Genomic DNA, 22,210 nt, shown 5'->3' with positions numbered 1-22,210 from the left:
TCAGGCCTAGAGAGAGGAAGGGGCTGGTCTCTCACCACCTGGTGACGCAGGGGCAGAGCTGAGGCCAGAATCAGGCTTCCCGCCTCCAGTGCTCTCTTTCCCTGATGCCAGGCTACTGCTGTGGATGGTGTGGTTTATGGGGTAGGTGGCCCTCTGTTTGAGAATATGTGGGAAGGGTGGAGTCCCTGGATGGAGCTATAAAGTGGAGTCTCTCCCTTTCTTCCCAGAGCCTCACCTTCTTTCTGGGGTGCTTTCCCCCACAAAGTTATCTCTCTAGGTTAGAGCTTGGGGCCCCAGCTCAGGCCTGTTCCCCAGAGGTATATCCAGGGGACATCTGGCCCCAAGGAGTCTCCCTGGCTAGCCCTTGAGGAGGGCGTTTCGGTCTGGAGGTAAAGGTGAGTTCTGAGGACCCCTCCCTAGGTGACTGTGTAAGTTTCCTAATGCTGCCCTAACAAATGACCACATACTTAAAACAACACAAATGGGTGACCCTAGACTTCTAGAGGTCGAAATCTGAAAATGGACCATATGGGGCTGAAGTCAGGGCGTTGGAAGAGCTGCTAGGGGAGCATCCTTACCTGATCTTTTCCAGCTCTCCAGGCCGCCCACACGCCTTGGTTCATGGCCCCTTCTAGTAGCTGCGTCCCTCCCACCTCTGCCTCCGTCATCACATCTCCTCTGACTCTGACTCCCCCAAATCCCCTTTTGACTTACAAGAAGCCCTGTGGTTACATTGAGCCCATTCAGATAATCTAGGACCATTCTCCATCTCAAAACTCTTTACCTCATCACCTGTGCAAGGTCCCTTTTGCCATGTGAGGTAACATATTCACCTGATTCTGGGGATGAAGACATGAACATCTTTGTGGGTGGGGGGCATTATTATGCCTACCATGGCAGCGAGTACCAAAGATCTCTCTGGATTACTGGACCCTCAGGTCCTGCTGGAATTGTACCACTAGCCTCCAACATGGAGGGAGGGCTTGGGGGTCCAGGCCTGATATGCTGTGGCCAGGGAGGGGTATGAGAGATTCTCCATGATGGGGCCTGGAAGGAGGGCAGTGCACCTGTGATAGTGTGGTAAACGTGTTCAGTGAGGCAGACAATGGGAAATGTCACCCCTGGCCTTCAGAGGTAGGCCTGGTAGGTGTGGGACCCGCTGTGAGGCACTGCCACAGAAAGCTAAGCACCCGCTCCACACACCGCCATCACTGCTGTGTGTGTACTTGTGCTTGTGTGTGTGTGCACTCATCTGTGTCTCTGCATGAATACTCTTGGGAGGGCAAAGGAACAACTCTTGAAAAAGGTCCTTTCTGCTCTTGTTCTAAGAAAAATAATTACACAAGTGACTAATTTTATCCCTAATCCCATAATTACTTTATTATGTAGCTGGTGAGAGGACCTGAGCTGTGTCTTTGGCGCCACTCTGGCTGCTAGCCCAGTTGTCCTGGTCCACCAGCGTGGAGCCCCGCCTTGCTTCTGGCCTGGGACTGCCATGAGGGCAAGATGAGTTCCATTCTGGCTGAGATCCTGCTACCCTTTGGTATTTGGGGTCTGAAAGACCACCATTTCTTCCCAGCAAGCCCATGCACAAAGTAAGAGCTTGTGTTTAGGGAATTAAGTCAGTAGATTCAAGAGGATCTGGGTTCTAGTTCATCCCTCTCATTAACTTCCTCCCTGACCTTGAGCATGCCATTTCCCTCTGGATCTCAGTTCTGTTGTCTGTGATACACGGCCCTGGCCAGCTTAACACTCCATGATTCCATGACGAGAAATAGGAGAACTAGAGCTTTGAGATGGAAGTACCTTCTTGCTACCTGCTGAAAGCACACCCCAATCATAGTATTAAAGATAATATTAATAGCAGCTGGGTGCTATAATCCCAGCACTTTGGGAGGCTGATGCAGGCATATAGCTTGAGCTCAGGAGTTTGAGACCAGCCTGGGCAATATGCAAACCCTGTCTCTACAAAAAATACAAAAATTACCTGGGCGTGGTGGCATGTGCCTGTGGTCCCAACTACTCAGGAGGCTGAGGTGGGAGATCGCTTGAGCCTGGGAGGTTGAGGCTTGCGGTGAGCCGAGATCCTGCCACTGCATTCCAGCCTGAGCAACAGAGTGAGACCCTGTCAAAAAAATAAATAAATAACAGTAATATCCATCATTACTTCATAGCAAACCTTGTACCTGATTCTTCATTTACATTTTTCTCATTCTATACTTGGATGACTAGGTGAGGCAGGTTTTACGGAAGAGGAAGCTGAACCAGCAGTTGATAAAGTGACTCACCCGTCATGATATGGTAGAGCTAGGAGTGTAGCCTATGCTCTTAGCCTCTGCCCCCATTGGCTTTTTCTACTGTATAAATAAATGATGGGACACTCAGCTAGGAAGCGGTGGGGCTGGGATTTGAACCCAGGTCTGTCTGTCTCCAAAGTTCTTGCCACCTCCCAGAATTAGGCTTGCAGGGGTGATTGTACTCTTGAACTTCAAATATGTAAACTTAAGCTTGACACAAGAAACAGCGATGGTGAAATAAATTGGAAACTCCAGTAGACCAAAGAGTTGGTAGCCCAAGGTTGTGTTCTAGCTTTGCCACTGGCTCACGCTGTGAACTTAAGCAGATCCCCACTAATTCCTGGGCCTCAGTGTTCCCATGTGCATGAGGGGTGGGATTCGATGGTATCCAAAGGCCTTCCTGGTATTGATGGTTTGACATTCTAGGCCATCTGGTCCCAGAAGATACTGTGGGGCAGGAAACCAGCCCATGGTGGAGACCAAAGGGTGGGTGAGTTGGCAGCCCTAGTTGTTTCTGTTACATTTATTCCCATGAGAACAGAGATTGCTTGGACTGTGTCCCACTGAACATTTGCAGAACAACTTACCCAGGCCATGGAGTTGAGAACAAAGAGTGGAGGAGGTAGTTTCCAGGCTGTCCCTGCAAGGTTACTGCCCAGCCTGGGCCATTAGCTCCTCAGGGGTCCAGATCTGGCATCTACTTTGCTCCAAAGGCTGCATTGGCCTCAGGTAGGCAGAAGCAATGGCTGCACGTCTGTCTGCGGGAGTCCCTGAGGGGTGCCTAAGCATAATAAATAAGAACACTATTTTGTGTTTTCTCTTTTTTTTTTTTTTTTGAGCCAGGGTCCCACTCTATTGCCCAGGCTGGAGTGCAGTGGCTTGATCACAGCTCACTGCATGCAACCTCTACATCCTGGGATCAAGTGATTCTCCTGCCTCAGCCTCCTGAGTAGCTGGGAGTACAGGTGCACGCCACCACATCTGGCTAATTTTTGTATTTTTAGTAGAGACAGGGTTTTGCATGTTGATCAGGATGGTCTTGAACTCCTGGCCTCAAGTGATCCGCCTGCCTCCATCTCCCAAAGTGCTGGGATTACAGGCATGAGCCACCATGCCCAGCCTACTTTGTATTGTCTATTATCACGGCCTGCAATCCACTTTCCTTGAAATACTACGTTTAATTCTCTTAAAACCATACGAGGTAGGCGTATGGTCATTCCCATTTTACAGTTGAAGAAACTGAGACTCAAAAGGTTAAGTAATTTCTTTCAGATCACACAACCAATGAGGGATAGAGTGGGATTTGGGATTCTGCCTCCGGAGCCCACGGTCTTGGCCTTAGGGACTGATACTACATGGGCTGAAGCAATAAGCATTAGGTCAGGAGTCAGCTGATTTGGAATCCCCTCTCCACTCACCATCTGTGTTTCCTTTATCTGTTGCTTTATCTGTCTGGATTTGCGTTTCTCTCTGCATAAAATGGGTATATTAATACCTGCTGGTTGGGATTGATTTAACGGTCACTGAGATGAGGGGAAGTGCAGTGTCTAGCCTGTGGCCTTTCGCCTCTTGCCCCTGCCTCCTTCCTGCTTCCCTCTGCATATCTGAGGCTCCTGCCACCCTGGAGGTCTCCCACGCATAGCTCATAGCTCAGACCTTTGCATAAGCTGCTCTTCTGCCTGGAAGTTGCTATCTCAGCCTGTTGTTGTAAAGATAGACTTCCTTTACATCTAGACTTCGATCCTTTACTGTTTCCTTGAGGATTCTGGAAAGGGGAAGCGGGTGAGGTAGGTTCTCCCACAGGCCTGTTCAGTGATTATCAGAACAACCCCTCGGTAGGGGCAGAATTGAGGGTAGCGGGTAGTGTCCTGAACACCCTGGAAATATAAATCCCTCCAGAAAATTTCCTCCCTTTATACTTGACAGCTTAGGATGGGAGTGCATGTGAGGTGAGTGTTTCCTCTTTGGATCACCTTCCTATTACTGTGGTCTCACTTTTTCAGTTCCCCCTATTTCTCTGTCATCATCTCATGACCTTTTACTTGCTTGTTTGGTTTTCTTGCTAGAACTTACAAAAAATTTTTCAAATTTGTGGTAAAATATACAGAACCTAAAATTTACCATCTTGACCACTTGTTTTTTGAGGGAGGGTCTCACTCTGTTGCCCAGGCTGGAGTGCAGTGGTGTGATCTTGGCTCACTGCAACCTCTGCCTCCCAAGCTCAAGCGATCCTCCTGCCTCAGCCTCCTGAGTAGCTGGGACTACAGGCACATGCAACTGTGTCCGGCTAATTTTTTTTTTTTTTTTTTTTTTGGAGAGACAGGGTTTGACCGTGTTGCCCAGGCTGATTTGGAACTCCTGGCCTCAAGTGACCCAAGCATGTCAGCCTTCCACAGTGCTGAGATTATAGGTGTAAGCCACCGTTCCTGGTCCATCTTAACCATTTTTAGGTACGTGTACAGTTCAGTAGTGTTGGGTAGGTTCATATTGTGCAACACCATCACTACCATCCATTTTCAGAACTTTTAAATCTTTTTTATTTTTTTATTTTTTTAGAGACAGTGTCTCACTCTGTTGCCTAGGCCTGCGTGCACAGGTGCAATCATAGCTCACTCCATCCTTGAACTCCTGAACTTAAGCAGTCCTCCTCCCTCAGCCTCCTGAGTAGCTGGGGCTGCAGGTGCATACTGTGTTTTGTTTTTTTTTTTTTGTAAAAATGGGGTTCTTCCTTTGTTGCCCAGGCTGGTCTTGAACTCTTGGCTTCAAGTAATCCTCCTGCCCTGGCCTCCCAAAGTAACTGGATTACAGGTGTAAGCCTGAATTTTTTAATTTTTTAAATTTATTTTTCCAAGGCAGAGTCTTGTTCTGTTGCCTAGGCAGAAGTGCACTGGCACGATCACTGCTGCCCCAACCTCCCAGGCTCAGATGATCCTCCCATCTCAGCCTCCCAAGTAGCTGGGACTACACATGCATGCCACCATGCCTGGCTCATTTTTTCTTTCTTTTTTTCTTTTCTTTTCTTTTCTTTCCTTTTTTTTTCTTTTTTTTTTTTTTTTCGAGACAGAGTCTCGCTCTGTTGCCCAGGCTAGAGTGCAGTGGCTCAATCTCGGTTCACTGCAACCTCTGCCTCCTGGGCTCAAGGGATATTCTCCCCTCAGCCTCCCAAGTAGCTGGGACTACAGGCATGCACCATCACACCTGGCTAATTTTTTATTTTTTTTAGAGACAGGGTTTCATCATGTTGCCCTGGCTGGTCTTCAAGCGATTCTCCTGCCTTAGCCTCCCAAGTAGCTGGGATTACAGGTATGCACCACCATGCCCGTCTAATTTTGTATTTTTAGTAGAGATGGGGTTTCGCCATGTTGGTCAGGCTGGTCACAAACTCCTTACCTCAGGTGATCTGCCCACCTCGGCCTCCCAAAGCGCTGGGATTCCAGGCATGAGCCACCACGCGCAGCCAAATTTTTTAATATTAAAAAAGTGAAACTCTATATCCATTGAACAATAACTCCCATTTCCTCTTCCCCCAACCTGTGGCAGCTGCCATTCTCCTTTCTGTAACTGTAAATTGGACTAGATACCTCAGATAAGTGGAATCATACAGTGTTTGTCTTTTTGTGACTGGCTTATGTCACTTAGTATAATGTCTTCAAGTTCACCCATGTTGTCACGTGTGTCAGAATTCCCTTCCTTTCTAAGGCTGAATAATATTCCATTGTATGTATGTACAACATTTTGGTTATCCACTCATCTGTCGATGGACACTTGTTGCTTCCACCTCTTGGCTATGTGAATAATGCTGCTATGGCCTTGGCTGTACAGAGATCTGTTTGACACCTTGCTTTCAATTATTTTGGATATAACCTCAGAAGTGGAATTGCTGGGTCGTATGGTTAGCACTTTTGTGTGTGTGTGTGTGTGTGTGTGTGTGTGACAAGAGTCTCGCTCTGTCGGCCAGGCTGGAGTGCGGTGGCACGATCTCGGGCTCACTGCAGCCTCTGCCTCCCAGGTTCAAGCAATTCTCCTGCCTTAGCCTCTGGAGTAGCTGGGATTACAGGTGTGTGCCACCACGCCCGGCTAATTTTTGCATTTTTAGTAGAGACAGGGTTTCACCATGTTGGCCAGGCTGGTCTCAACTCCCAGCCTCAGGTGATCTGCCCGCTTCAGCCTCCCAAAGTGCTAGGATTACAGGTGTGAGCCACCATGCCAGGCCAGCACATTTTTTAAAGCCACTATTTATTGCATGCTTAATATGTGCCAGGAACTGGGTTAATTATTTGACGTATATTGCCTCACTCAATCCCTGCGTTCACTCTGAGTAATAGGAAGAATTATCCCCAGTTTGCAGCTGAGAAAATAAAGACTCAGAGAGGTTAAGTTATTTGCTCAAAGTGTCACAGCTAGGAAGCTTTGGAACAAGCACTGGAACTTTGACCTGCTGCCAAAGCCTTGCTTTTAACTATTGTGACATGCTGCCTCCCAGTGGCCTCTCTCTCCACCTGTCTATAGAATTTTCTGCCTCTGTTGTGTCCCATTGTTTTTTCTCTCTTGCCTTGTGTGTTTTCACTCTCTCTGGAAACTTTGAGCAACTTGAGTAAAGGCCCTTTGACTGCCAAGAAGTTTTTGTGAGTTGGAAACTTAGAGTGGGAGGCCTGTAATTTGCTTTCTAATCATAGTCCTCTGGATTTATAGCTGCCTGTCTCCCAGTGACTGACAGACTCTCATTCAGCCTCTTGTGGTGATTGGCTTGTGGATCCATAGAAAGCCGGCCCAAGAGGGCCAGCTTCCTGGGTACAGGGACGCTGTACTCTCAGAGAGGCAGTGTGGGAAGGGAGAGGGCCTGGCGAGGCCAATGAGGATTCTTTTGGCTCACTGATTTCCTAGCAACAACAGAGGCAGAAAATTTTACAGAAAGATGGGAAAAGAAAGGCTATGAAGTAAGTTCTAGTACAATTGCCTTTTTCTGATTTTCAAAACTATCAGAGCAAAAATATTCCTAAATTTGGTTCGAGTTTTATAAGTTCAAGCCAGACTTAAGATTTGCATAATAGTCAGTTATCTTTCTGTCATCCTTTAAAAAATGTTTTTTTGTTATGCAAAATTTCGAACATACATAAAACTAAAGAGTATAGTGGAATGTACTTCTGTGAACCCATTGCCTAGGTTTAGCAATGATTAATATATAGAGTCACTAGTTGTTGCTCAGTAAATAAATAGATGTTGATTGATTACAAAGCCCTTCCCCTCTCTGGGTCTCGGTTTTCCCATCTGTGCAGTAAAGGGATAGGATTAGATTCTTTCTTCTTCTTCTTTTTTTCTTTTTGTAAGATGGAGTTTTGCTCTTGTTGCCCAGGCTGGAGTGCAATGGCGCGATCTCAGCTCACCACAATCTCCGCCTCCTGGGTTCAAGCGATTCTCCTGCCTCAGCCTCCTGAGTAGCTGGGATTACAGGCATGTGCCAACATGCCCGGCTAATTTTGTATTTTTAGTAGAGATGGGGTTTCTCCATGTTGGTCAGCTGGTCTCGAACGCCTGACCTCAGGTGATCTGCCCACCTTGGCCTCCCAAAGTGCTGGGATTGCAGGCATGAACCACCATGCCCGGCCTAGGTGTTTTTGCTGTTGTTGTTGTTTGTTTTTGAGACAGAGTCGCACTCTGTCACCCAGGCTGGAGTGCAGAAGCACAATCTCTGCTCACTGAACCTCTGCCTCCCAGGTTCAAGCGATTCTCGTGCCTCAGCCTCCTGAGTAGCAGGGACTACAGGTATGCACCACCACACCTGGCAACTTTTTTTTTTTTTTTTTTTTGTAGGGATGGGGTTTTGCCATGTTGGCCACGCTGGTCTTGAACTCCTGGCCTCAAGTGATCCATCCACCTTGGCCTCCCAAAGTGCTGGGATTACAGGCATGAGCCACTGCACCCAACCAGAATTAGGTGCTTTCTAAGAGACATGGTAGTCAAAGTATACACTTAGATGTCAGACACAATTGTTTTTCCATTTATTAGCTAGGTATCTTCAGGCAAGCTGGGTCTCAATTTTCTTATCTGTAAAGTGGGGATACGACTTCTCAAGGGTGGTTGTAAGCACTGAATAAAGTAGCTGTTTTCTTGCTAATACTTTTATTATTGCTATTTTGAATATTAATATTCTGGTTGGAAGAATCCATGTATTTCAGAAATGCAAAAATAAATTGGAATGGACTAGAATTCATGCCCTAGGATTTGGCTTCTTTTTTTGTCCCAGTCAGCAGATAATCAGAAGCCCAAAAAATGAATAGTGCAAGAGCAGGCCCAGAGTGAGGGCCATCCAGGCTGATTTCATCTCCCCTCTGCCCCTGCCATGTATGAGTGTCACAGCCCCCACCCCTATGAGAGAGCCTGACCAGCCGCCCCCTCCCCTAATGAGACAGGCCCAAGATGGAAGAGCCCAGAGGTGGAGAGGGTGGCGCTGCAGGATGTCTCGTTGCTAGGATTTCTGAGGAGGCAGCAAGAGCCTGTTTCCAGAGCTGGGAGGGAATGACGGGCTGGTGTGTAGATGTATGGCATGTGGCCCCAGATGGGGTTTTGTGGGATTCTGGGTAGGGGACAGCAGCTGGGAGAAGGCACTGGGGGCAGGAGGAGGGGCTTTGTAGAATATGGCCCCTTTCATAGACTGTGGGCTCACGATTATCTGTTCATTTCTTCCATTTACCTCCTTATATGTCAATATCAGACCTGCATTGGAATCCTGACTCACTCTATGACCTTTGGCAAGTGTTGTGCTGCTATACTTGCTGGCCCTCAGTTTTCTCACCAATGGGAGGGCTAAGTGAAACATGTATAATAAAGTGCTCTGTAAAAAGGAAGACAAAGTAGAAATGTGAAGGTTCACTACAACTGTCATGTTTATTATTATAATTATTTTTTCTTTTACTGTCAGATGAGGGAATTGGACTCTGTTTGGTTTCTATGCATGAATAGGGAGCCCTGGAGGGTACTTCCACTGTGAGGGCCTGTGTCAGGAGACTGTGGGAATTGGCTAGATGGGCTCCATTAGTGAAATTCCAGGGAACAACTGAAGAGGGCAGCAAAGTTCAAAGCCAGAGAGGCAGCCTGAGGCGGGCTGTGGTTGCTGAAAGGTGGGGGCTCTAGTGAGATTCCAGGAAGCACTTTCAATGGTTCAGGCCAGAAGCTTTGAGTGAGGTGAAGGTAACAGACCTTTCTTATATAAATATGTTTACACATATATACCAGAAAGTAAGCAACAAAACAAAACCCAAACGTACACAAAAGAAATAATTCCACTATCATAAAACAACCTCTGGTAACATGTTTTAAAATATTTCCTTCCAGTTTGCTTTTTGCTAGGCATGTACACATACATACATATTTTATAGAAATTGGGGCCCGGCACAGTGGCTCATGCCTGTAATCCCAACATTTTGGGAGGCTGAGGTGAGCAGATCACTTGAGGTCAGGAGTTCGAGACCAGCCTGGCCAACATGGTAAAACCCTGTCTCTACTAAAAATACAAAAATTAACCAGGCATGGTTGCGGGCGCCTGTAATCCCAGTTACTCGGGAGGCTGAGGTGGAAGAATTGCTTGAACCCAGGAGGTGGAGGTTGCAGTGAGCTGAGATCGTGCCACTACACTCTAGTCTGGGCAACAGAGCAAAAACTCCATCTCAAAAACAAAACAAAAGAACAAAAAACATTTTATAGAAATTGGATCATTTGTTACATACCCTTTTGTCTCTGCTTTTTTACTGGTATTGTGTTAAGAACGTGATTACATAGCCACATACAGATCCACAACATTATTTTGTGGTAGCTGCGTAGTATTTCAGCATACGTATGTATCACTATTTATATAACGTAGCCACTATTGTTGGACATATATATTAACTCCAATACTGTACTTCACTTTTGTATACAGTGCTTAGACAAATGTTCTTATAGCCACATCTTTGTGTCTTTCATTGTTCCCTAAGGATCAATTCCTAAAAAAGAATTTCTGCGTTAAATGGTATGCACACTTTTAAGGCTTATCATGTGCTTTTTCAAAGTACCCTCCAGAAAGATGAAACCAGTTGATAGCTGCATTGACACTGTCTGAATCTGCCCAATTTATTGGCGGCTCATTGTCTTAATAACCCGGCAGCGGTAGCTTAGAGGGTGGGAGGCTGACTTGCATGGATTGGGTGGAGGGAGGCATCAATAGCCACTCTAAAGGGACTTCGCAGAGAGAGGCCCCTGGGTGGCCCAGTGGGGCTGGATTGGACTGTGTTGAAGGGGCTTACCTGCACAGGCTGTGCTGTGCCGGGTTGTGTTGGCCTGACTGTAATTGGTTATGGGAGGCAGTGCTGGGCGGTTGGTCTGGGTTGGCTGCAGTGGCTCAGGCCTGGCAGTCTTGTCCCTGGTGTGATCCTGGGCTCAGCCTGGTGTGATCAGCGTGGTCACCAATCCAAGACATTAATTCTAGAAGGTGGCGTGGCCTCCCTGGCCATGCTGACAGACTTGTCCATTAACGTAGTGGAGAGTGATTCATCAGAGCTGGTGGTGGCAGCAGTAACTCTGACAGAGTGGAACTGCTCTCACCATCCTGTCACTTGGCCTCTAAAAATAACTCTTGCCTGTTCCGAGTGACCGCACTGCCAGGTGTCTGGAGGTGCAGTCCTGTGGTTGTGGCTATGTGAAGGAGGGTGTGTGTGTGTGTATGTGTGTGTATGTGTTGGGGATAGAGGTGCCATCTGGGGGCCTCTTGATTGGTTGACCTCTGAGCCAGGGCTTTGGGGTGGGGGTATGAGAGGCACACCAGATTCTCTCTTTTCTACCCTCTCATAGCTGGGGACAGAGACAGCTAGTGGGGGCAGGGGTATCTTTCAGGACCGCATGCTCACTCCCCGCTGAAAAAGGTGGAGAGAGTGGAATGGAGAGGGTGACTTCAGAAGCAATATGACAAGGGTGAGACAGGCTCTGGGGAGGCACAGCATTTAGCCAATCAACATTTATGTCCCACAAAAGCCCATGTAAAAGCTCATCTTCTTAGTGAAGTCTTTAATGTAGGGTTCCTTTAAATCAGATACAAAATACAATATACACAGAAATACAGGTAATTTCTTATCGTGGCTGATTAGAGATCGTCTAGCCCAAGTCTTAACCAAGTGTCCATGGATTCAAGGGGTGATCTACGCATGGGCTTCATGAGGTCTCTTGATGCCTGAAAGATAATAAAGGTAGTGGGGTGTGTGTGTGTGTGTGTGTGTGTGTGTGTGTATGTGTGGTACATGAGTGTGAGTGTGACTTTGTGTGTGTGTGTGTGCATGTGCATACCCATGTACATTTTTCTGGGAGAAGCTCTGCAGTTTTCATTGCATTTTCAAAGGAAATCACAACCCATAAAAGGTTTTTCTTTTCTTTTCTTTTCTTTTCTTTTCTTTTTTTTTTTTTTTGGTTTTTTGTTTTTTGTTTTTTGAGACAGTGTCTTGCTCCAACGCCTAGGCTGGAGTGCAGTTGCGCGATTGGCTCACTGCTTCTCTGCTTGCAGGTTCAAGTGATTCTCCTGCCTTAGCCTCCCAAGTAGCAGAGAATACAGGCACACACCACCATCCCCGGCTAATTTTTGTATTTTTAGTGGAGATGGGTTTTCACCATGTTGGCCAGGCTGGTCTCAAACTCCTGACCTCAGGTGATCTGCCCGCCTCGGCCTCCCAAAGTGCAGGAATTACAGGTGTGAACCACTGCACCCAGACCCCTAAAAGGTTTAGAACTATGCTAGTCCAACACCCTCACATTACAGGTAAGGAAATTGAATCCAGAGAGGAAAATGACTGCCCAAGATCTCACAGCAAAGGTCAAATCAAGGTTTCTTGATGCCCAGCCTAGCACCCTCTGCCACACAGGACACCATCCTCCCCTGCCTGGTTCCTTGAGCCAGGGTCTAGCTACCTATAGTAGGCAGGATCACAGTACCATTTTCCATAACCTCTTGGCTGGCATGGATCCAACTGAACAAGCTTGAGGCTTTCAATCACGGGGGCAGCTGAGCACTCACCTCCAGACCTTCCCACTCCCAGGGGAAAACCCATGGGGCATTTCCTGACTCATTCCTTTAGAGGGCATCTTTGCCCAGGACAGTTAAATCTGTCTGTTGACATTCTCATCCTGGTGGGACACTCCCTGATACAGGAAGTGCCTCTGCCTTGTGGGAAAGGAACTGACTGTCGGGTCCTGGAGGACAGGAAATGGAATGGGTGAGTAGGCCTGGGAATATTATATGTTGGAAAGGTCATAGCTAGTGGCAAGAGACAGATGCTGTCTCATTGTATATGGGAGGAATTAAACTGCCATAGGAATGAATAATAGGACTTATAAGTAACATTTATTGAATGCTTACTATAAGTTAGACACTCTTCTAAGATATGTACATGTATCACCTCCATTAATCCTTATAATGACTCCATATGGTTATTATAAGGAAACTGAGGCACAAATAAATTAAGCACAGCTTGGAAACAGCTGAGCCAGGATATGAAGTCAGGTCCTCTGACTCCAGAGTATACATCATTCTGGAGCCAAAGTGTAGGCTCCTAGCCTCTCTGCCGGCAGACCTGAAACTCCAGTGTGTGTTAGAATAACAGGAGGGCTGATGAAAGCACTGTTGCTGTTCCAAACCTCCTAGTTTCTGACTCAGTAGGTCTGTGTGGGGCCTGAGGATTTGTGTACTTAAGAGTTCCCAGATAATGGCCAGGCGCGGTGGCTCACACTTGTAATCGCAGCACTTTGGGAGGCCGAGGCGGGTGGATCACGAGCTCAGGAGTTCAAGACCAGCCTGGACAAGATGGTGAAACCCCCATCTCTACTAAAAATACAAAAAAATTAGCTGGTTCTGGTGGTGGGTGCCTGTAATCCCAGCTACTTGAGAGGCTGAAGCAGATAATTGCTTCAACCTGGGAGGCAAAGGTTGCAGTAAGCTGAGATTGTGATCCCGCCTCTGCACTCCAGCCTGGGCAACAGAGCGAGACTCCGTCTCAAAAAAAAAAAAAAAAAAAAAGGAGTTCCCAGATATTGCTGGTGTTCCAGAGACCACACTTTGAGAATCATCCCTATTTCCTGATAGGAAGAGATGAACAGAGGGAAAAGAAGTGGTGACTGATCTCACCTGGATTATTGCAATGTCCCACTGTGGTTCTAGGCTTCTCCTACACTCTGGTCACTGACTCTTCATCAGGAGCAAATTAATTTTCCTAAAGCCCAGATCTGATTATGGCTCTGCTCAAAGCTCTCTGGATCCTCTGACACTGTCCACCATCGCTGTCCAGTAGAACTGTCTGCAGTGATGAAATGTTCTATATCTGCACTATCCAGTATGATAACCACTAACCACACGTGGCTATGAATTTTACATTTTGTCCCATTAAATTTAAACTTAAATAGTCACATGTGGCTAGTTGCTAGACAGTGCAGTGTACTTGGTTTGTCATTCAAGGCTCTGCTTGGCACCAGCTCCTTTCTATCTCCTCAGGGATAGCCTCAACCCTCAGTATCCCAGGCTCCAGGCCATATGCAGTGTTTCCTGATTCTACCTTGTAATTTCCAACCACTGTGGCTTATGTTATGCTCTCTCCTCAGTCTACATTGTCCTTCTGCCCTGCCTTTAATGCCCAACCCACATGTGACCTCTTCCTCGAAATCTTCTTTGACACCTGCTGCTCTCTAATCTTTTTTTCCTCTGAACTCCCCAACACTCTGTCCTCTTCTTACAACTTTTAGTGCTTTCTGTTTTACATTGCAGTTGGCTGGTGTGGGTATTTTCTCTTACTAAACTGTGAGCTTTTGGAGGATGTGACTGTTTTCTGTAGAGAGCTCTTGCTTCCTACTGCAGGTCCCTCCAGGTACACAGAGGAGTTTGACAAATCCCACAAACCTTTGCACTGGCACACCAAGGATACAGAGATTGGTACCATAACTTCCCTGTCCTCAAGCTGCTCACAGGCTTCTACGAGAGTCTGATTCATGCCCAGAGAACCACTGAAGCCAATGGTTATTTTGGGCAGGGAGATAAAAGCCACAGAGGGCCCAGTTGGCGAGGGGAGTCCGGCAGGAGCTGCCTAAGCAGAAGGCTGTGTTTACACACACAGACAACTTCTCTGCCCAGCCTGGCCTGGTGCAGGGAGATGGGAACATTCAGGCGTCGCTGCCTGGCTGCCTCATGAAGTTGGGGATTAACCAGTGATGCAGCGGCTGGTCTAGCCGTCTGGTCCCTGCAGATGGATGGATGAAGAGAGGGTTGAAAAGACAGCAGAGCAGTGCCAGCTTCTGGAAGTGAAGTGCTGGCTGGGTGGAGTGGGCACCTGGACTGGGAATGTGAGTGCAAGCAAATGTTTGTGATCTGACAGCAGACAGCAGGTGAAATTCTGCTGGGTCTGGCTTGGGGGTTTATGAGGTCTTCATAACAGTCCCTGTTTGAAATGGAAAAACTGCTGAAGAGAGAGAGAGAAAAAGAAAAAGAAGGTCAGGTGCGGTGGTTCACTCCTGTTATCCCAGCACTTTGGGAGACCAACGTGTGTAGAACACTTGAGCTCAGGAGTTTGAGACCAGCCTAGGCAACATGGCAAAACCCCATCTCTACAAAAATATGAAAATTAGCAGTGCATGGTGGCATACACCTGTAGTCCTAGCTACTTAAGGGGCTGAGGTAGGAGGATTACCTGAGCCCGGGGAAGTTGAGGCTGCAGTGTACCATGATCACACCACTGCACTCCAGCATAGGCAACAGAGTGAGACCCTGTCTCAAAACAACAACAACAACAAAACAGAGGAAAAAAAGATAGAAACAGCTTTCTAGCTTTAGACTCTAATCCTAAGAGTATTTTACACCCTGAAAATCTCTAGCACATATTCATCTCCGGGACAAAAACATTAAAAAAAGGAAACTTTATTGATGTTATAACTTAAACACAGAAAAGTGCATAGATCATAAGTTTACACATACTTGTGTAACTACCCCCCAGACATGAACAGAATATGTCAGTATCTCCAGAGTAAACTTGTGTGAAGCCTAATATGTGTAGGAGTAATGATAGAACAAACACAGGCCCTGGATTCAGGCATGCCTGGGGTTGAATCCTGGGCCCCTCCACCTACTAGCAATGTGACCTTGGGTGAGCGATTTAACTTCAGTTTCTTCCCCTGTTAAATCAAGGTTGATCTATAATTTCTGCCTTACAGGGAAGTAGGAGATTTAAAACTGAAAATATAGGCAAGTTGCTAGGCACAGTGCCAGCAAGTAAGTGGGGACTCAGATTCTCCCTGCAATGGCGATGTTAATTGATGGTGATGCTGCAGCACCTTGTGGCACCCGGGACCAGGGACACACGCACAACTTTTCTCCTGTTGCCTCTCACTGCTCCCAGCCTCTGTATGATACTCTCCAGCTCTCTTCTGACTGCAAGGAATTAGAGATGCTGTGATGATGCAAACCTCAGCTGACACTTCAGGCACCCGATGGGAGGCTGGGTGGACATCTGTATCTAGTGGGAACATGGCCAGATTTTTCATGTTCTGGCCTCAGGAATGTGGCTCCTAGACCTCCTAGAGGGGCTGATTTCCTAAGGAGCAGCTGGAAGCATGGGGACCTATTAAGAAACAGCCGAGGTGGAGATAAGGCAGATCTCAGCCTCAGGAGTGTCCTAGCATCCTGGGTGCTGACTCCTACTTGCTCCCTGGCCTCTGGCTCTCGGTGTGAAGATGGCCAACACATACTATGCACATATTGTGAACTGGGCACTGATGTGGGCCTTCAGGGGTGTGTGGGTGAGGGGGAAGGGAGTATGATGAAAAGTGGCCCTTATCCTACAGCTCACAGTACAGTGGAAGTTTAGGTCACATGACCCTGAACTTGAGGGTGGCAGGAGGGAGAGAGAGGGGCCAAGAGGTTATTTCTAGCCAGAGGAGTTGGGGCAAAGAGGAAGGGTTCAGGAAGGACTTCCTGGAGAATGCCTAGAAGAATAACTATGGGAAATGGGAAAAGGGTCTCCCAGGCAGAGAAGAGGGCAGAGCCACTGTGCCCTGGGGACCTGGAACCAGTCAGTTTGACAACGCTCATCACATGGAATCTGAGAATGAGGCTAAAGAGCCAGGTGAGACCAGGCTGTGGAAGGTCTTGAGAGTTGGGCTGAGGTGTTGGAGTTGCTTCATCAGAGAATGAGGAGCCACTGAAGCTTCTTCCATTGAGGAAGCAAAACAAGACAAGATCCTCTTACTGTGCTCTGTGGAGATCAGCATTGTCTTTAGCCAAAGATGGCAGTCAGTCGTCCAAGCCTCTGGAGTGGGCTGTGAGAGCCTCTGGGATGCCCAGACATGTACGGGGGCTTGGCTGTGGGTATAGAAGAGGAGGAAGGGCAAGGACCAGAACTAAGGTTCCCAGCTTGGAGAAATGCCAGTCTTACTGGATACATTGGAGAGCCTCATGACAACTGAGCCCCAAATTCAGAAGTAGAGGTAAGGATGAGATGAGTGTCCAGTAGGCAGAGAAGAAGAGACTGGCTCAGGGAACATGCTGGGAGGAGACAGGGCCGGGCTTTCTGGAGGGGAGGCAACCTTGAGAATGGGCAGGCTTTGGAGACACTGAAGGCACTGCAGGGGCACCCTAGTGGGGTCCATCTGAGGTGCGGAAGGGAGCTTGGAGCATGCCAGCACCATACAGAGCCTTTGTAGGCATTCTTACATGTCATTCTCATAGCTCTGGAAGGCGGTGCTGACATTATCCCCATTGTACAGATAGGGCAACTGAGGCTCAGAGAGGCTAAGGCCTTGCTCAAGGTCATGCAGCTCCTGTGCTAATAAATGTCCCCCATCCCTGCCCCAGCCCCCTTGCCAGACGTGAACATTGCCCTTAGGCTCTTCAGCAACACTACACTAGATACATATGGAAAAGTGCTTTGTACACTGTGACCTGCTATGCAGTTTGCAATGATGCTATCCTCATCATTCCACGCTAGAATAAGGCTTAACGCAGAAGGGTGTGGTTCCCACCGTCTGGACTGGATGGAAGGTTATAGGAAGGGTAAGGTCTCTGGGAACTGCAGTGCTTTGACAGGCTTCTTAGAGGAGTTGGAGAAGAGGAAGTAGGGGGCAGCTGAAGCGGGGAGGTCCCTGCAAGGTGGGCACTGCCACACCCTGCCTACTTTCTCCACCCAGACACTGCTGCCCTGTGCTGCCCTCTGCAGAGTGCCAACCTCAGTGAAACAGCCTGCCGGGCAGCACTTCCCAGGCTGGTGGGTCGTGCTGCTCTGGTAAGTTTGGCTTCGGTAGCTCCCTCCCTCTGGCCCAGCTCCCAGTGGCCTGGGGCTGTCACTGGGCCCAGCTGCCCTCCGGGGCAGGAGCCAGATGCCCTGCAGTGCTCTTGTCCTGGAATACCCTCCTCCCCATGACCTCACCTTTAACCCAGCTTGGCTTGGTGTCTTCTCCTTCAGGAAGCCTTTTCTGATCCCTATGGGCTGAGTTAGGACCCCAGAGTATCTAAACCTGTACTGACCAAAAGAAATATAATGTTAGCCACACGTGCAAGCCACATGCAATTTTAAATTTTCTAGTAGCCACATTTTTTTAAAAGGTCAAAAGAAACATATGTAATTATTCAAATGATTTGTTTTATTTAACCCAATACATTCATAAGGTTTTTGTTTGTTTGTTTGTTTGTTGTCTTGTTTTTTTTTGAGACGGAGTTTCCCTCTTGTCCCCCAGGCTGGAGTGCAATAGCGCAACCTCAGCTTACTACAACCTCCGCCTCTTGGGTTCAAGCAGTTATTCTCCTGCCTCAGTCTCTGGAGTAGCTGGGATTATAGGCACATGCCACCATGCCTGTCTAATTTTTGTATTTTTAGTAGAGATGGGGTTTTACCATGTTGGCCAGGTTGGCCTTGAACTCCTGACCTCAGGTAATCTGCCAACCTCGGCCTCCCAAAGTGCTGGGATTACAGGTGTGAGCCATGCCCGGCCATAATGTATTTCAATATAAAAATTATTAATGAGACATATTACATTCTTTTTGGTATGAAATCTTCAAAATCTGATTTTTATATTTACAGCACATTTTGATTTGCACAAGCCACATTTCAAGTGCTCCATAGCCACATGTGGCTAGTAGCTACCATATTGGTTAGCACAGACCTAAAAACAGGGAGTTTATAAGGGTTGAAGCTCAGAGTTTGGCACCAGACATACCTGGCAGTCATATTCTGGCCCTGCCATTTATTAGCTGCGTGAACTTTGGGAAGTTGCTAACCCTTCTGAGCCTCAGTTACTTCAGCTGTGAAAGGGATTAATAATTTCAGTGTCAGAGAATTGCTTTGAGGGTTAAACAAATGAATGTGTGTCCAGTGCCAGGCACAGAGGAGGTGCTCAGAAAATGGTGCTGATTCATCTTCTAGTACCCTCTGATGTGCTCAGGTACGTGCCTCCACTAGATTGATTGTGAATTCAAGGGCAGAGACTGTATTCAATTCTTCCTGCCTTCCCTAGTGTCCAGGGCCTGGCTTGGTGTGAGCATTACTGCTTGCTGAATGAAAGATTAAGTCCTTCGGCTGGGAGTGCTCCCCACCCCACCCTGCTTGCCCAGGAGTCAAGGGCCCTGGTGGCTGGGAGTCAGGAGACCACTACCTGTGGGTGACCTTGGCAAGTCACTGCTTTGCTGAGGACCTTGGTTGCCTCCTTTGAAAGATAAAAGGGAGATAGGAGGGGCCCTGCCTGAAGTGTTTGGTTGAATCTCTGCCCCGCAGTGACCTTGGGGGGCTGTGGCTGACTCTGTGCCCCTTGCTTTCCCAGCCAGTGGAGCAAATCACTTCCGTTCTCCTCTAGCTTTCCTGTATCCTGGACTTGTGCACCATTAAGTTCCCTCCAGTTAAAATTTAAGAGGAAAGAATTTCTCCTGTCTCCTAGACAGTGCAGAGAGGGGATGAAGGGTCCTGTCCCTTCTCTTCTGCCAGCATCTGCTGACCTCCCGTCACAGCAGCCCAATGACAGACATGGGACAGGGATTCTCCCATTTTATAGGTGAGAAAATTGAGGCTCAGAGATGTCAGATAACCTGCCTAAGTAATACAAAAAGAAATGGTAGAGCTAGGGCTGGAAGCAAAATTTGCAGCTAAGGGAACTGAGGAGCCCCTTTGTTGGATGGGCTCCTCTTCCTTTCTTTCTCCATGAGACTTGGTCCTCGGTTGAGTCCTGTCCCTGTGCCTCAGTTTCCTTGCCTGGGGAATGAAAACAGTCAGGTAACTCGGGTAGTAATTGCAACTGATGCCTATAGGGGCCATATATTCTTAAGTGTCTCTCCTGCTTCCTCCAGCCTGATTTTTCTGGAAAGGGTTATTGTTGGGTAAAGTGGAAAGTATCTAGTCCAGGGAGCCAGTGTAACTGTGCAAGCGTAACTTGGACAAGTCACTCCCACTCTTAGCCTCAGCCTGCCTATTTATAAGATGAGGGATGATATTATTTCACAAGATACTGTGCAGATGACACACAAAAGTATTTTGCAAACTGGAAAGTGCTAATAGAAATGTTAGTGAATAATAATAATCATCAAAATAATGAAAATAGCCGAAGCCTCATTTTCTGTGTGGTCTCAATGACCTGAAGTGAATTGAGCCCTTTGGGTATAAATGCAGAATGATGTCTGGGAACATCCTGCCTCAGTCTTTGGAGTGTAGCCTGGATTCTCCTGGGAAAGTGAGAGGCTCCATCTGGTTGAGGAGGGTGGGAAAGTGGCCCTGCCCCAGGGGAGGAGTGGGGAGGGCTTCAGCCTGGGGGAAGGAAGGAAAGGGAGAGGGCCAGGGAAGGAGAGTTGAATTAAGAGGAACAGAGAAGCCTTGGCCGTGCAGCCCAGAGCCTCCTGCCCACAGGAGCCCATGATTGGGAAGGCTCAGCCAGCAATGGAGACCAAGCCTATTTGGAATAAAAATACTTGAAGGCAGGCAGTCAAGAATCTCTTAGCAGCTGTGCATCTGAAACAATAAATGCATCTGGTATAACTCCTGAGTTTTATTGGTCCTTTCACTCATTCATTTAAATAAATGTGTGGTGAGCTAAACTCAAACAGAGCACCTTGTGTGGCAAAGTGACTTGCCCAAGGCCACGGCCTCAGGGGCGTGTGTGACACTCCCTTGGGAGCTCCTGGGAAGAAGTGAATTTGAAAGGCCTGGGGATGAGAAGTCCAAAGGCAAAGGACAGGATTTCTACAGAAGACTGCCAAGCAGGACACTGGTCCTTCTGTCAGTCGGCCTGGGCAGATTTGTCTGTCTTCCCACCTTCTGTCTGGAAGGCGGGCCTGTTCTGTAGGACTGGGAGGAGCTGGCTTCATTCTGCTCTCTGCTCTTCATCCACTCCTGAACCTGGTGAGCAGGGGGAGTGAAGGCACCAGAAGCTGTATCTAAAGACACCTGATGAAGGAGGTTTAAGTTGGAGAAGAGAAGGCTTGCTTTGGACATGGTACAAAGGGACACAGTTGTATCCTGAGTTCTCTAAAGGGTGCTGAGGAGAGGGCATAGCCTCATTCTCTGGAGTCGCTAGAGTGCATATGAGGACCCAGGGTAGAAGGTCACCATGATGGAGCAGCACACTGGGAGGGAGGAATTGGGGGAGGGAGGTGCCTGGCTGTATAGTGTGTGACAAGCAGAGATAGAGAGCCCACTGGTGAGGCTGATACTGAGGGAATCGCAGCAGGGATCGATGTGAGGGAATCACATCGAGGCTGTTTCCCAGCGTGGGGCCTCTGTGCTTCCCAGAGCAGTGGATTCTGTGATAAGAACCATGGCCAGCACGTGGTAGGTACTCAGGAATGATGCGAAGAATGAATGAATAGTTGTGTATGCCTGGGGGTGGGGTTGGTGACTGGGGTGGGTCGCAGTCATATGGGTTGCAGTAGACCCATGGACAGAAATCTTTGGAGATCATGCTGCGGTTACCCACCATTCTCTCTATGGCTTCCCCATGAACTAGGGGCCCTAGAGATAGGAACGTCCAGCCCTTTCATAATTTGCAAATGAGGCCCCGAGCATGGGGCAACTTGCCCAAAGGTACTTGCTGAGCCAGTGGCAGAGCTGGACTGGAACCCAGGCCCTCTGCCTTCCAGAGCCCTCTGTGGTTTAAGGTACCCACCTTTGGATTGTATGAGATGGAGGTGCTGCAGTGGTTGGACTGGTTTTTTGAGTGGGTAACACTGCTTCTGGAGGGGAGGAGCAGGGCTTAGCTTGGTTTTGAGCCATGGTCTCTGCCACGAGCCACTTGGCCAGCCCCTGCCCCTTCCTGGAGCTCAGGTGCACACTCAGCCTATACTCACACACGTACAGCAAGTGCGCCTGTACACAGGCCTCATCCCCAATAGGTCCCTGGGTTCACTGTTACGCTTACTGTCATCGTCACCAAGGCACATGTGGACAAATGTGGACACCCTCTAGACACACTCAGAGGCACAGAGGATTCCCAGGAGACAGTTGCAATACCTCCTCTCGGTGGGGGAGGACGCCGAGTCCTAGGCAGGTTCTGCCCTGTTGCTGTGCTGCAGGGGTGGTGAGGGGATCCGGCTCCGGTGGGATGGGAGGCCCACTGAGGCTGAGTCACCCCTTCTGAGTCAGGGATCCATCCCCCTCTTCTCTCCTCCCCCTCCTTCTCTCGCTGCTGAGCCCCCAAGAGGGCTTGGCCAGAGCGAGAAGGCCCGTGGCTGGCTAGGACCAGGGTGGGGGCAGCCGGGGCGCTCGAGAGGGCCCGCTGCTGCACAGTCCCGCAGTGGTCTGGGAACTGCCCGTGTGGCAGGGACGGGGAAGAGGTGGCCTGGGAGCCTGAGAGAGAGGGCGGGGCGGGGGGGTGGTGGTGGTAGAGGAGACAGGCAGAGAGGAGGCGGAGGCAGGGGCAGGGCCGCCGCGAGCTGGGAGGCAGGC

General features: G+C 48.4%; 1 protein-coding gene and 1 long non-coding RNA gene across 9 annotated transcripts in view; one reads left to right on the top strand and one right to left on the bottom strand.

Moving 5' to 3' along the window:
• Positions 1-22,210, top strand: part of EPB41L1 (erythrocyte membrane protein band 4.1 like 1) — a 139,818-nt gene that overhangs the window by 39,741 nt on the left and 77,867 nt on the right. The window lies entirely within an intron of this gene.
• The window catches only part of LOC112632692, an 8,257-nt gene continuing 1,244 nt past the window's right edge, over positions 15,198-22,210 (bottom strand). Inside the window, exons 3-4 of the long non-coding RNA XR_003121434.1 lie at positions 17,717-17,804; positions 15,198-16,653 (exon numbers count right to left, since the gene is read on the bottom strand). This is a non-coding gene — a long non-coding RNA (uncharacterized LOC112632692). The remainder of the gene's footprint in view (positions 16,654-17,716; positions 17,805-22,210) is intronic.

Source organism: Theropithecus gelada, chromosome 10 (assembly GCF_003255815.1).
Source record: "Theropithecus gelada isolate Dixy chromosome 10, Tgel_1.0, whole genome shotgun sequence".
In the NCBI taxonomy this organism is placed as follows: Eukaryota; Metazoa; Chordata; class Mammalia; order Primates; family Cercopithecidae; genus Theropithecus; species Theropithecus gelada.
The sequence above is the reverse complement of the archived record's forward strand: the minus strand, read 5'-3'. Positions and strand labels throughout refer to the sequence as shown.